The sequence below is a fragment of the Triturus cristatus genome, chromosome 5_2 (genome assembly GCF_964204655.1).
Source record: "Triturus cristatus chromosome 5_2, aTriCri1.1, whole genome shotgun sequence".
NCBI lineage: Eukaryota > Metazoa > Chordata > Amphibia > Caudata > Salamandridae > Triturus > Triturus cristatus.
Window position 1 is genome coordinate 621,038,820 of NC_140588.1, and position 13,589 is coordinate 621,052,408.

The 13,589-nt window shown below is 51.3% G+C and overlaps 2 protein-coding genes across 8 annotated transcripts in view; one reads left to right on the forward strand and one right to left on the reverse strand.

Moving 5' to 3' along the window:
* LOC146829091 (uncharacterized) overlaps positions 1-13,589 on the forward strand; it is a 351,679-nt gene that overhangs the window by 264,072 nt on the left and 74,018 nt on the right. The gene's annotated exons all lie outside the window — the stretch shown is intronic.
* The window catches only part of ARL13A (ARF like GTPase 13A), a 304,644-nt gene that overhangs the window by 232,663 nt on the left and 58,392 nt on the right, over positions 1-13,589 (reverse strand). Inside the window, exon 1 of one of the 6 annotated variants that reach the window (XM_085607730.1) lies at positions 1,676-2,218. The exons of 4 other annotated variants lie outside the window; for them this stretch is intronic. The gene's annotated coding sequence lies outside the window, so the exon portion shown is untranslated. Of the gene's footprint in view, positions 1-1,675; positions 2,219-13,589 lie in introns of those variants that run through there. One more of the 6 variants, XM_085607731.1, reaches the window with a different exon arrangement.

A 13,589-nucleotide genomic window follows, 5' to 3' on the forward strand; every position in this document is an offset into this window, starting at 1 on the left:
TCCACTCCACTTCAACCTACAACACTCCAATCAACCACATTCTACCCCACTCCAGTCTACCACAATCTACACCACTCCACTTCAATCTACTCCAGTCTACCCCACTGCAATCCACCCAATCTACTCCACTCTACCCCAGTCTACCCCACTCCACTCTACCACAATATACCCCTTCAATCTACCCCACTCTACTCCAATCTACCCCATTCCAATCCACTCCACTCCAATCTTCCCTACTCCAGTCCAATCTAACCCAATCTACTGACTCCTTTCCAATCTATGCATCTCCACTCCAATCCTTCCGATTCCGATCCAGTCTACCCCAGTCTACCCCACTCCAATCTATCTCACTCTATCTAATCTACCAAACTCCAAACCACCCAATCTATTCCACTCCATCCCATCTACCCGACTCCACTCCACCCTAATCTACCAGATTCCACTCCACTTTACCCCAATCCACCCCACTCCACTCTACCCCAACCCATCCCACTCCACTCCAATCTAGCCCACTCCACCCCACTACACTCCAATCTGCCCTAATCTACCTCACTACACTCCAGTGTTCCCCACTCCAATCTACCCCACGCAACTCCAATCTACCCCACTTCACTGCAATCTACCCAACTCTACACCACTCCAATCTAACCCACTCTACCCCACCCCAGCCTACCCCAAACTACACTACTCCACTCTACCTCAACCTATCCCACTCCAATGTACTCCACTACACCACACTCCATCTCACCCCACCTCACAAAACACCACTAACTTCTAGCCGTGCTAAACAGCAGTCACACAGGTGCACATTGCCAAAGGCAATAGCTCTCGCATCACACCAACTCCACTCCAATCTATCCCAATTCACACCACTCCAATCTACCACATTTTATCCTACTCCAGTTTACCACAATCTACCACACTCCACTCCAATCTACCCCACTCCACTTTAATATACCCCAGCCTACCCCACTTCAATCCACTCAAACTACTCCACTCCACCCCACTTCACTCTCCCACAATCTACCGCACTCCAGTCTACAACAATCTACACCACCATTCCAATTTTCCCAATTCCACTGCACTCCAATCTACCCCACTCCACTCAAGAGAGACCCCAGTCTATCCAACTCCACTCCAACCTACCCAACTCCATTCCAATCTACCTGACTCCACAACAGTTTTACCCAATCTACCCCACTCCAATCTCTCCATTGCAATCTACCCCACCCCACTCCATTTCAATCTACCACACTCAAATCCACCCAATCTACCCTACTCCACCCTAATCTACCCGACTCCACTCCAATCTATCCCACTCTACTCTACCCCAATTTACCCACTCCACTCTATCCCAATCCACTCCACTTTACCCCACTCCACTCTACCCTAATCTACCCCACTCCAATCAGCACTATTCTCCCACTACAATTTACCCCACTCCAATCTTCCCCACTCCAATCTACCTATCCCCACTCCAATCTACTCCAATCTACTCCACTCTACCCCACTCCACTACATCCCACGCCACTAACTTTTAGCAGTACTGGACAGCAAACATACTGGCGCACAACACGGCTAAAACACATTGCAAAGCCAATAGTTCTTGCATAGGCAAGACCTATTGGCTTTGCCAATGCTTGTTTCCTATGTTCGAATTGCGTTTTTAAATTACCTCCAACAGTGATTTTTATAGATGAATGGAAACCAGAAGAAGGTGAGAAGATGCGGTTTAACGGCCAGAGCTGCTGGTCTGGAGCTGGGGAACCAGGTTAAAGTCTTGGATGCTTAACATCCCGTGATTGCGGCCAAATCTCTTCAATCTCCCGGCGGCTGCAAAACAAGAACGTGTCATTGTGTAATTTAACTGATGCTCGTGTAAACTGTTCCAATACCTTTGGGTCGAGTTAGCGATATATAAAAGGAAAAACAGGTAGGTTTATGAAATCCAGGCTCCAGGTTCCATCAACTGCTTTGGTTCAATATGACACCGAATTTTTAAACAACGTTTGCACGACGTCTTCACCAAAAAATATGTGAGAAAATGAAGGGAGCGCGCCTGGGGTTGTAGCAGCGGAAAGAACAGAACACTCGGCTGGCAGGAAGCGCCGGAGTTAAGTGCTTGGTTGGCAGGAGGTGGAGGAGGCGGAGTGAAAGCTTTGGGCTCGAGGAGCAGGTGTGAGAGGTGTGTGCGTTCTGAGATGTGCCTCTGCTGAGTACGAAGAAATCCGAATCACCTCATGCTGAACTCACTGTATATGTGTTTCCTAGTGCGCCAAGTCACGTGCGACCTCTGCTGAGCGCTGTATAGTATAACCTCAGAAGGGCTCCAAATGTTTCAGCCCATCCTGAAGTTTAGAGTTACATATTCACCGTGTGCCGTGGTAACTTTGAAGTGCTGAACGGAACGGATAAAGAATGAGTGAAACACACAGCGCATTGAGGCCATCCCGGTGATGGAGCTATACTGAACGTATGCTCAGTCTTCGAATAAGGACTCCATCCATCTCCTGGGAGTGACCTGAAGAATCGATTTTGCTCCGGGCTCATCGTGGGGGTGGGGTGGGGGGGGGGGGGCTGTAGGCACAGAGTGCACTCACCCTCATGGACATCTTCTGTGCCGGTGTCCACTCAGCAGCTAGGCTATAGTCACAGCGTCTATTCACCCTCCTGGATGCATCCAGAACCCCCTCAGGGGCCGGGCTGCACACAGGATTCACTCACCTCCATGGATATATTCAGACTCCCTCAGGGACCAGGCTGCAATCACAGGGAGCACTCACCCTCCTGGATACATTCAGAACCCCCTTAGTGTCCGGGGGATGGGGGGTTGAAGCCCTTTGACCACTATGGGCGTTGCGTGCCTGGTTTCAATCCATATGTGCTGTTGGTCACTACGAGGGTGTTCTGTGGTCAGACCGAGGGTGTTTTAAACATAGACAGCAAACATTACCGTGTAATATGTAACATCAAAGTCCTGTACTCTGAAATGATTCAAACACATCGAGGGAGAGGTGTTTTTTGACAAAAAGCTGCTCTTACAGAGTTCCTTCTTGCACGAAGCCTGTCCCTGGTGCTCTCTGACACGTGGTCTGATTGTGGTACTCCGTGCAAACAAGGTCTGTTTCTGTTTCCACGCCACAGGGGTGAGTCTTGAATGCCCCAGGGGAAGCCAAAGGACACAGTATTGGCCCACGCAAGCCTGGTGAGTGCCAAACGTCTGAACACACGTGGGCCCACACGATACCCAGTGCCTTTGCACCGGCAACTGTACGCCTAGGCCCACCATGAGAAGCCAGCGTCCTTGCCAGGCCACACATCGGCACCCACGTCTAGCGCAATGAGGGATCAAGATGACGCCGCCCAGGCCCCTGCACCAGCGATTCCCCATCACCCCCCCACAGGAGTCCTGCCTCCATTCAGTGAGTCGGCAGACCCCTCCACTGCCGCACCAAGGTGACAGACCTGACTTGGCCGCCTGGAAAACTGCTTCATCGCCACGAGGGAAAAGGATGGAGCGGTGAAACACTCGCTGCTGCTCCATTGTGCAGAGGAGGAAATCTACCTCTTGTTTAAGCATCTACCAAACACAGGGTCCCCTGAGGACTACGCTGTAGCTGTCACAGCCCTAAATGCTCATTTCTATCCTCAAATGAACCCGGATTTCGAGCATTTTAAGCTGAGGCAAGCCAAGCAAAGAGAGGGTGACTCAGTAGACGCTTTTCGCACGCGACTCAGGGAACTAGCCGCCACTCACCTCGTAGGAGACTGAGCCGCGGAAGAAATCACAGCCCAGCTAATCCTTGGGATACGTAGCAAAGTCTACTAGGCCTCATACTCAGGCAGCCGAACATACTGATGAATGACATCCTCGTACTGGCATGGTCTCACGAACTGTCGGCGGCGCAAGCGGAAGAAATGGACATGACGTTAGTGCGTGGGGCGGAAAAGTGCATTACTGTCAAAGCAGAGAAGACTGATGCAGTCAGAACACGGAACAAGACCTACAGACCACGAGATCGCCAGCCACAGAACCCAAAGAACCACTGTGGGTCCTGTGGGTACGAAGAACATCCCGCACAGGCGTGCCCGGCAAAAGGGACGACCTGCACTAACTGTGGCATTGCGAACCACTTTGTGTCAGTGTGCAGAAAGAAACCACAGCGCAAAGAAGGGAACGGACCAAATCACACGAGAAGGATGGTCCGACAACTATCGCAAGTCTCACTAGCATCAACCCAGAGGGAAGAAGAGGGAGCCAACAACCTACCAAAGAGACGAGTCCACATCAGATGACGAGGGGGAGACATACCTAATCTCACTCACCCGAGCCCTGAAGAGCAGGAGGCGACCCCAACCTCGCTGCACAGTACAGATCGCAGGGACGGTCGTCAATGCGGTAATCGATACCGGAGCTTCAGTGACTGTAATAAGGGTCCAGCAATACAACACGCTAAGACCCAGACCGGAACTCAGACTGTCGAAGACTCAAATCTTTGTGTGTGGGAGCGACTCGCCACTACCCCTCCGAGGCAAAATGACCGTGCCAGTGCGGTCAGAAAACACCAAAATCACCATTGATATCCACGTCATTAAGCAGGAGGTAGACACGCTGCTCAGTAGCCATGCAGCTGAGCACCTGGGTCTGGTGATGTTCACCAAGAGAATACAAGCAGACGAGACGGAAGAACTACTGAGCCAGTTTGGAGACCTGTTCAAGGGGCTAGGAAAGATTAACAGAGCCCCCATCAGACTACACATAGACCCGACCGTCCCGCCAACGGCCCTAAGACACCGGAGAATCCCTTTCCACCTACGGCCACTGGTGGAGGAAGAATTGCAGAAGTTCGAAGACCAAGGGGTCATAGAGAAAGTGTCTGGGCCCGCGCCGTGGGTGTCACCTATGGTAATCGCGGAAAAACCTCGCCAACAGGGGAAGATCAGACTCTGCATTGACATGCATCTCCCCAACAAGGCCATTCGGCGTGAACGCCACATAACGCTGACTATGGATGACATTGTGGCTGATCTGAATGGGTCCAGATAGTTTTCGAAGCTGGATCTGAATGTGGGCTATCACCAACTAGCCCTTGCCAAAGACAGTCGATACATAACAACTTTCAGCACACACCTAGGCCTCCGGAGGTATAAACGGCAGAATTTCGGCATATTCTCTGCCACAGAAATATTCCAGAATGCCGTAAAAAAAATCCTGGTCGGACTACCTAGCGTCCTAAACGTGAGTGATGACATCCTCATTCACTCCAAGACAGCGGAAGAACACTACCAGCACGTAAGAGCCACGCTGAAGATACTCCTAGACCACAGAGTCACCCTACACAAAGAGAAGTGCCTACTGTTCCAACAAAAGATAGAATTCTTCGGATACACGTTTACCCAGGAGGGCATACAGGTCGATCCATGGAAATCCCAAGCCATCAAGAACGCAGCTGCCCCACTCACCGTGGCAGAAGTACGCAGCTTCCTGGGAATGGCCATGTACTGTGGCCGCTTCATTCCGGACCTGGCCACCCTTGCAGAGCCTTTCCGTAACCTCACTCGGGCAGATGCCATGTGGTAGTGGGGTCCAGCCGAAGAGACGGCGTTCCAAGCCATCAGGAAAGCCCTCCTCGACCACACCACGCTGGTGTACTTCGACCCGGCGAAGAAGACAGAAATACTGGTAGACGCCAGCCCCGTGGGCCTGGGGGCCATCCTCACACAGGAACAAGAGCCCGGACGAAGGGCCGCCCCAGCATACGCCAGCAAGGTGCTATCCTCGACCGAGAAGCAATATTCTCAGATCAAGAGAGAGGCCCTAGCCATCAGTTGGGGCTGCAGACACTTCCACTTATACATATGCGGACACCCATTCACTGTATTCATGGATCACCAACCACTGGTGCCGCTATTTTAAGGATCACCGCCTCACCCGCCGCCACGCATCGAAAGATAGGCCATTGGGCTCCAGCACTACGACATGGATGTGGTCTACCGGCCTGGCCCGACTTCCTGTCACGGCACCCAGACACCACCCGAGAAGGCAGTGAAGAACCCAGCAGTAATGACACTGAGGCACACCTGGACATGATCACAGCACTGACGGGCCCCCGAGTATTGACGCTCGAAGAAGTAGCTGCCGCGGCCGAGCAAGACCCAGTCATGATCAAGGTCTGGGACACTATCCAAGGAGGGCTGTGGCGTCAATTCCTACAGGCCGCAAACGCATGGTCAAGCCCAGGGGAAGAAAGCCTGATGCACATGTGGAGGGTCCAGAACGAACTAAGCCTCACCCAAGGGGGCATTCTCCTCAGAGGACCCCGAATCGGCATCCCTGCAGCGACGGGCAACACAACTCGCCCACGGAGGGGCACCAAGGAGTGGAAAAGATGAAGGCCCAAATGATGGAGAATGTCTGGTTCCCAGGGATGGACACTCAAGTAGAAGAGACCATCCGGACGTGCCAGTCCTGCCAACTAACGAGCGGGCCCGAAAGACCAGCACCCATCCTCACAGAAGAACACGGCCAACACCCATGGGAAAAAGTGAACGTGGATTTTGGGAGTTTCCCTGATGGACGTGTCACACTAGCCCTCATCGATAGCTACTCAAAATACCCAGTGGTGGAAGTCGTGCAGTCAACCGCCTTCCTGCATGTTGGCCCTGTCCTAGAGAAGATATTCGGCATGTTCGGATGTCCGGATGAACTCCACATCGACAATGGGCCCCCGTTCCAAGGACACGAATTCCACGAGTTCATGCACAACCATGGCATCCGGCACCAGCGTATCACCCCACAATGGCCCCAGGCCAATGGGGAGATTGAACGTCTCATGAGAACAATAAACAAAACCCTCAGAGTTGCCGTGGCAGAGCAAAGCAACCCAGAACAAGAACTGCAGAGGTTCCTGCAGGAGTATTGGAGCATGCCACACTTTTCAACAGGCCAAGCACCCTGGGCGCTAATGTTCCACAGCACCCGCCGAGATGGTCTCCCTACTGCACCAGGGTGGTCTCCCCCCACCCCCATTTGACGAAGAAGGTGCCCTCAGGAGGAGAGAGAAGCGTAATAACACCGCCAGCCAAACTCGGAAAACGGCATTCCGCCAGTTTTAGCAAGGAGACACGGTCATCATGAAGGACAGTTGACCCGGGTGAAAATTCCGGACTCAGTACGAACAGGGGTACTGAATAGTGATCAATAGACAAGGAACCATGGTGACTGCCGAGAAGGAGGGAGAAACAGTGATCCACACATGGTTCAAACAAGTGGACAGGCCCAATCCTCCCACTGCTGTAGCAGACCACGCCGAGGAGACCGAAGCCAGCCAAGGGTTGTCCCAAGAAGCTGACGGCCACCATCCAGGGATGACCCCGTCACCGACAAGCCCGGAGGCCACCTGCGAAACCCCCAGTCTACCTCCAGGACCCAGCACCCCAGTCCCTGCCTCCACCACCGGCCAGGGCCTCTCCAGGTACGTCCCAAGAGGAATCCTGCACCGAGCACTCGTCTGAGAGACTTTGCCTGTCAAGTAAGTGAACCATGAGACTTTTGAGATCCAGTCAAGGACTGAGTTCAGATGGGATGTGACAGTTAGCGCACCAGCATTTACCGCTGGCGCGCGCCGAGAGTTCACCGCCCCTGGGCTCACGCCGGCTGGCGTGAGCGCGTCTATAAATAAAGATGGGCGGAGCCACAGGGCAGTCCGTACCAAACCGTAACACTGTGTGCGCCTCATCATTTCGCGGCGCGCTGCGAGGAGGCCGCACGCACCGTCACAGCGGGAGGGTGCCCCCGATCATTACAAGTACTACATGGAAAATACTGAGCACTTCCACACAACCCCTGCAGAGCTCTCACGTTTCCAGTTCCATACGTGAGTAGCTCATTACTCGTCCAGACCATGTTTTTTGCTTTGAGTTCTGTGATTCATAGTTTTGTTGATCCTATTAGAAACTTAGAACTACAAGTCCCAGAATGCAAGGAAAACCCCTGGACTGCATGCCCTACTCAATCATGACCTGGGAAACTTGAGAGCTCTGTTCCCGCCACTACATGGGGTCTGGGTTTACCCCTACTGGGCGATCTCTATCTCTTCCTGGGCAAACATGTCTGTTTCTGTGCCTGATTCCCCTTCTGACTCCTTACATTCACAACTAGTGTGCACAAGATGCAATGTTACTGCTACCACCAACCACCTCCTGGGTGAAGGGTACTTTTCAAAATGGAATTTCACAGGACTCTCAGAGTTATACTTGTGCAGATAGGTCACAGAAGAAGATTCTAACTTTGGGGAAGGGCGCTGATCGCACATATTCTGCAACACATTACATATAATTGTGAATTTTATACATTAGGTTTATTGTGGGTACAGTTCCCAGAAGAATAAATGAACAGCAATGGGTTACTAACAAACTTCACAGAAGAGTCTATTTTAAAACACCTGCTGCTGTCTTCCACCTGCTCATCACTGTTATTTTCTCTGCTTCCACACTGCTAATTTCTCTTTCACAAAAGATACACAATTGATGGACAGAATGCAGAATAAATCAAAACATTCACCCCTAGTCAAGAGATCTGGGTTAAATCCATCATTCTTTTGCTCACCATGCCACCCCAGTTTAGACCTGGCCATATGCAATTCAGTCTTGACCCTGTGCCTCATGGGAACAGTCTAGTGCAAACTGCTAAGCCAGGTCCTCCTTGGACCAGAAATAAGCATCCTAGGACCGGTTTCTGGGATTCACCCCTCATCAGCCAGGATAGCTTGAATACAGTGGCACAGCTAACCCTTGGCTATCTTAAAGGGGCCACCCAGTGGATGCTATCACAATTGCTCTCAAAACTATAGCAGGCTGTAATCAAACAAAGGAACATTCTGGAATGGCTATTGTTAGTGACAGTAAGTGTAAGCGATGCAGGCTGGGTAAGGGGAATGTTATCTGTCTAAATGGCCTCATTCAGGCCTAGGATTCGTAATCTGATTGAAAATATCAAAACAGACTAATAATGTCCCTCAGAAAGACAAAATCCTATCTAAAGAAGCCTGGAGACCCTTAGCAACAGAAAATTACAATACGGATGGGCACAGGGTGTCCTTGATGGTCTTTATGCACAAAAAAAAAACATATTGGGGAAACAAGAAGAGCGATTGGGCCCAGGGCATTCTGAATATCACTGAAATGGGTACTTTTTTTTTCCTTTATATTTTCGGATTTGTAATCCTGTTTTCCCATTATAAAATCAGGACTACAAGGCACTGAATGCAAAGGAAAAACCTGGAGTGGTCTGCGATGCATGGCTCTGGGGATTAGGAATCTCTGGGGTGAGGGGCACCGTCAGAGCCAGCCGGGCCAGCACTCGCCCAGCAGAGCGGGTACAGCTGCACTGACAGAGAGGGCTGGGCGCCTCAGCGCTGTCACAGCAGCAGGGTGGTGCACCGACTCTGTTGTGGCTTTGTGAAGGAAGGAGGGGGTGAGGAGCATGCGAGGGCCCAGCGAGAGATGGGGAGGGCTCACATTCCGGACTGGAGGGGTGGGGGGGGGGGGGGTTCCGGTTGTCTCCGTCCATATGAAGTTGCCGAATAAAACCACAGGCACTGCTGAGGCTAACACACCCTTGGCTGTGAGACAGACCTCACCACACTTGTGCAACACAGGGAAGCGCTGCTGTCTGCGGTGTGACGCAGGGTTTATGGGCTGTACGCGGGTAGTTCTGATGGCTTTATCTGTATTATCTGGGTACTTACAGTGTGCGAAGATATAAAGGTTTCCTTTTCTCCAAGCTTCATGAACATTTCCAACAAGTCTCAATGCACAGGCTTCCCAATGTTCAAGACGGTTGCTACGTTTAGCGTGCGAAAAATACTCCATGCGTAGGTTTGGCCTGTGTGCAACGAATTCTCAGCAGAAGGTCGTCCACTTTTCCAGCTAAATAATAACATGTAGATTATTTTGCACAAACATCCTACCCCCAACCACCAGCAACTTTCACTTCAGATGAGTTTTTGAAAAGTTAAAAAAAGTTTGCAATATTTGACGAGAAAAGTTCGTAAACTTCCTAGGACAAATGTAAAATGTGCCCAGACCATGTATAACCTGAACAGTAGCTCTGCTCTCTCGCTGAGCCTGCTTTCTTACAGATAACTCCGCTGTCTTAAAATGAGTATGCATGTGATCAGCTTTGCAAGTTAAAATAGGTCTGCTGTCTAGAGGCCTGTGCCTGTATGGCACAAGAATCCCATGAGATGGTTCTGCTGTCAGGGGCCTGAGCTTGTGAGCCATGTAAAGTGATGGAGTGCTCTTTGGGTGACCTTGGTGAATGTATGTCATCTGAGATACAGTTCTGCTGTCTGAGCCTGCAAAGAATAGCTGTGCTGACAGAAGCCAAAGCCTGTATGATATGTGTAAGACTTAAGTGATGGATAGTTCTGCTGTGGGGAGTGATGGATAGCTCTGCTGTGGGAGACTGCAAGATGAGCATAAGCTAAGAGAGAGTGGCCCGTGCCTGTAAAACCTGTATAACAACGGATTTCTTTGTGGTCCAAACCTGGCATAAGCCTCCCTACCTATTGATATCCCATATCATATTAAGCTCCCATGCCCTGTCACGGGAGGAAAGTTGAACCCATACCTTGTGCTTTTCGGAGTAGGGAACAGCAGAACAAACTTTCACGTTATCCTCTAGATGTGATTTTATATCAAGCTACCATGGATTCCATTTTTTAAACGTCTAACCTAGAGACCACTTAATGTTCACGTGGCTGCCTCTGGGTGAACCAAGATCCAGTGGAACCGAACATAGCTAAGCGGGTTGATGCACCTGCTGTAGAGACCAAACCCTCAAGTGCTACGATTCGTCGCCGTCTCTGTTGGGTGCTGTAGCCCACTACAGAAATTGGAACCCCCTCCTATTCTGTCACTTCCACACTCACTCTGCACTTTGGCCTGAAACAAATTGAGATAAAGAAAATACTGGTGAAACCTGCAGAGCACATTTCCAAGTCATGGTAGGGCACTCAGCGTTTCAGCACACAGAGAACATGAGTATAAATTACCCACCTTTTTAACCCAGAATCGCTGATTAAATTTCTGGTATTGAAAATGGACCATTACCTCCTTGTCCGTCTTCCTCGCCACAGTAATCACTAATGAGCCTTCGGCTCCCACAGAAACCCCAAGTATAAATTTAACATTCTAGTCTCCCTCTTCCTCCAATATGGCCCCTGACCACACAGCCAATCCCATAAAGGGACACAGAAAGCACCTAAACGACCTGTTTTTTTGTTTCTGCACTGCTCCGAGTGCTGTGATTCCTGCTAGTCAGGTGAGTGTGGGGCGGCGGTCCTGCTTTAGCGGACTCGGGGGCCCCGTGTTCGTTTGGTTGAGGGGGGCATGTATTTACTTGTATTTGTCTTCTTATGTCCCTCTTTCCAGCGTGCCTCTCCGGTTTCGGCTTTTTGCGAAGCCGGCGTGGCGGCGGTCGGGTCGTATGGTGTCCCGCATCGTCTTAACGGCTACGCCTCTTTGTCCTGCCTTAGCGGACTTCTGAGGCGGGTTTTTGTGTTTCTGCCGACCGCGCGTCCTGTTTCAGCGGACTTCTGCGGTCGGCAATGTGTTCTTCGCGCTTCCATCGCTATGCGCTTTTACTCACGTTTAGCCCTGTATTGTGGCACTGACTCGGCGATTGTCTGGGTGCTATGTCTGCATCCAGGACGGTCTTCAAAGGTGATTTTGGTACGTTGAAGGGCGCGGGCTTCCGGCTCTCTTTTTAATTGCATACTGGGGGCGTGTCCTGGTTCTGCTTTGCACCTGCTGGCCATTTAAGGGCTGTTTCTCGTTGTGGTTGCTGCTGGATAGTTCTTCCTTTGCTGCTTTGCGTTTGGTGTATGATGGAGGTTGCTGAGGATTCTGTCGATCCTGGCCTGAGGGCTGTCGCTTCTGGGTCTCAGGATGCTTTGCCTTCGTTATCTGTACTCCAACAGATGATTGATTCCGCTGTGGCTACTGCCTTGCGTGGCAAGTTGTCTGCGCCTCCTTCTAAAAAGCTCAGGTCGGATCCGGCATCCCAAGTTGGTTCTGACGCTGAGGAGGAGGTGGAAGTTCAAGGTCGCTTTGTCCAGGGTACTGATCTTAAAGACGTGCTGGGGCACATTCGCGCCAACTTGCTGTTTCCAGATTCGGTTGCTCCGAGGGAAGATGATTTTTTTGCGCAGTATCAGCGTCCAGATCCTGATAATCTTCCGCTGCATTCTTCTGTGGTGAAGGTGTTGGAGACTGAGTGGAAGGATGTGGATAAAGGGGCTTTTCCTCGTTACTTGGCGAAAAATTACCCTTTACAGGATTTTTCTTCCAAGTATCCTTCCTCGGTGAAGGTTGATTCGTTGATGGCGGCTATGTTCTCTCAGGGGTCTGTGGTCTCTGAGGATTCGTCCCCGGCGGATCCTGTGGATCGGAAGGTGGATGGGGCGGTGAATCGCACCTTTTCTGCTGCAAATTTTTCCATCCGGGCTGCCACTTATTCCTCTTATACCATTCAGTCCTTACTGAAGGATTTTCAGTCCTTGGCTGAACTGTTGGACCAGGGCGAGGATGTCTCCTCTACATTGGCCATGATGGAACAACAGGTTTGTCTCCTTTCGGACGTCTCTTTTGATGCCTTGGGTGTGGCGGCTTCTGCTGCTGGTTCTTCTGTGGCGGCTTGGCGCCAGTTGTGGCTGCGCTCTTGGAAGGCTGATGCTGCCCAGAAATCTTTACTTATGAAGATTCTGTGTACTGGTGTCAAGCTTTTTGGTCCTCCTTTTGAGGATATGGTGAAGAAGACGGCGGAGGATAGGAAACTGCTGGCTCTGGATCGGGCTGGTCGTTTCCGTTCTTTTGGTGCTACCCGTGCCTTTGGGCCTTCTTGTAGGGGCCGTGTTCACCAGCCCTTTCGTGGTAGGGGGCGTGGCCAGGATGCCCCTTCCACTGATAAGTCCCTGTTCTCCAATATTCAGTCCTCCGCTTCTGCTCCCTCCAAATCATGACTCTGTGTCCCTGGGGAAGGGTCCGGTTGGGGGTCGGCTTCGATTCTTCCTGGCGTCCTGGAAGGTGACTGTGGCAGATCAGTGGGTCCTTCGGGTGGTTTCCGAGGGTTTTCACCTTGGGTTCAGCCAGGTTCCTCCAGACTATTTCAGATCCACTCCTTGCCCCAGGTTGGCTCTCAAGAAGGCGGCGCTTTTGGCCGGTATAGATTCTCTTCTGGCAAAAGGTGCTGTGGTCCCGGTTACGGAGGCTCAGAGGGGGTTGGGGGTGTACTCCATCCTGTTCCTTGTGTCCAAGTGCACGGGGGATCTGCGGCCTGTCCTGGACCTAAAGTGGCTGAATGGGTTTGTTCCTCCTCAGACTTTCAAGATGGTGTCTCTGAAGTTGATCCTCCCTCTGATTTCTCGGGGAGACTTTCTGGCGTCAATCGATCTGCAGGACGCCTACCTCCATGTTCCTGTGCACCCCGCCAGTCAGCGCTTTGTTATGTTATGTTATGTTATTCTGTTTTATATAGCGCGGCTAATACCCGTAGGTGTCCTGGCGCTGTCGAACAGAAAACGGTC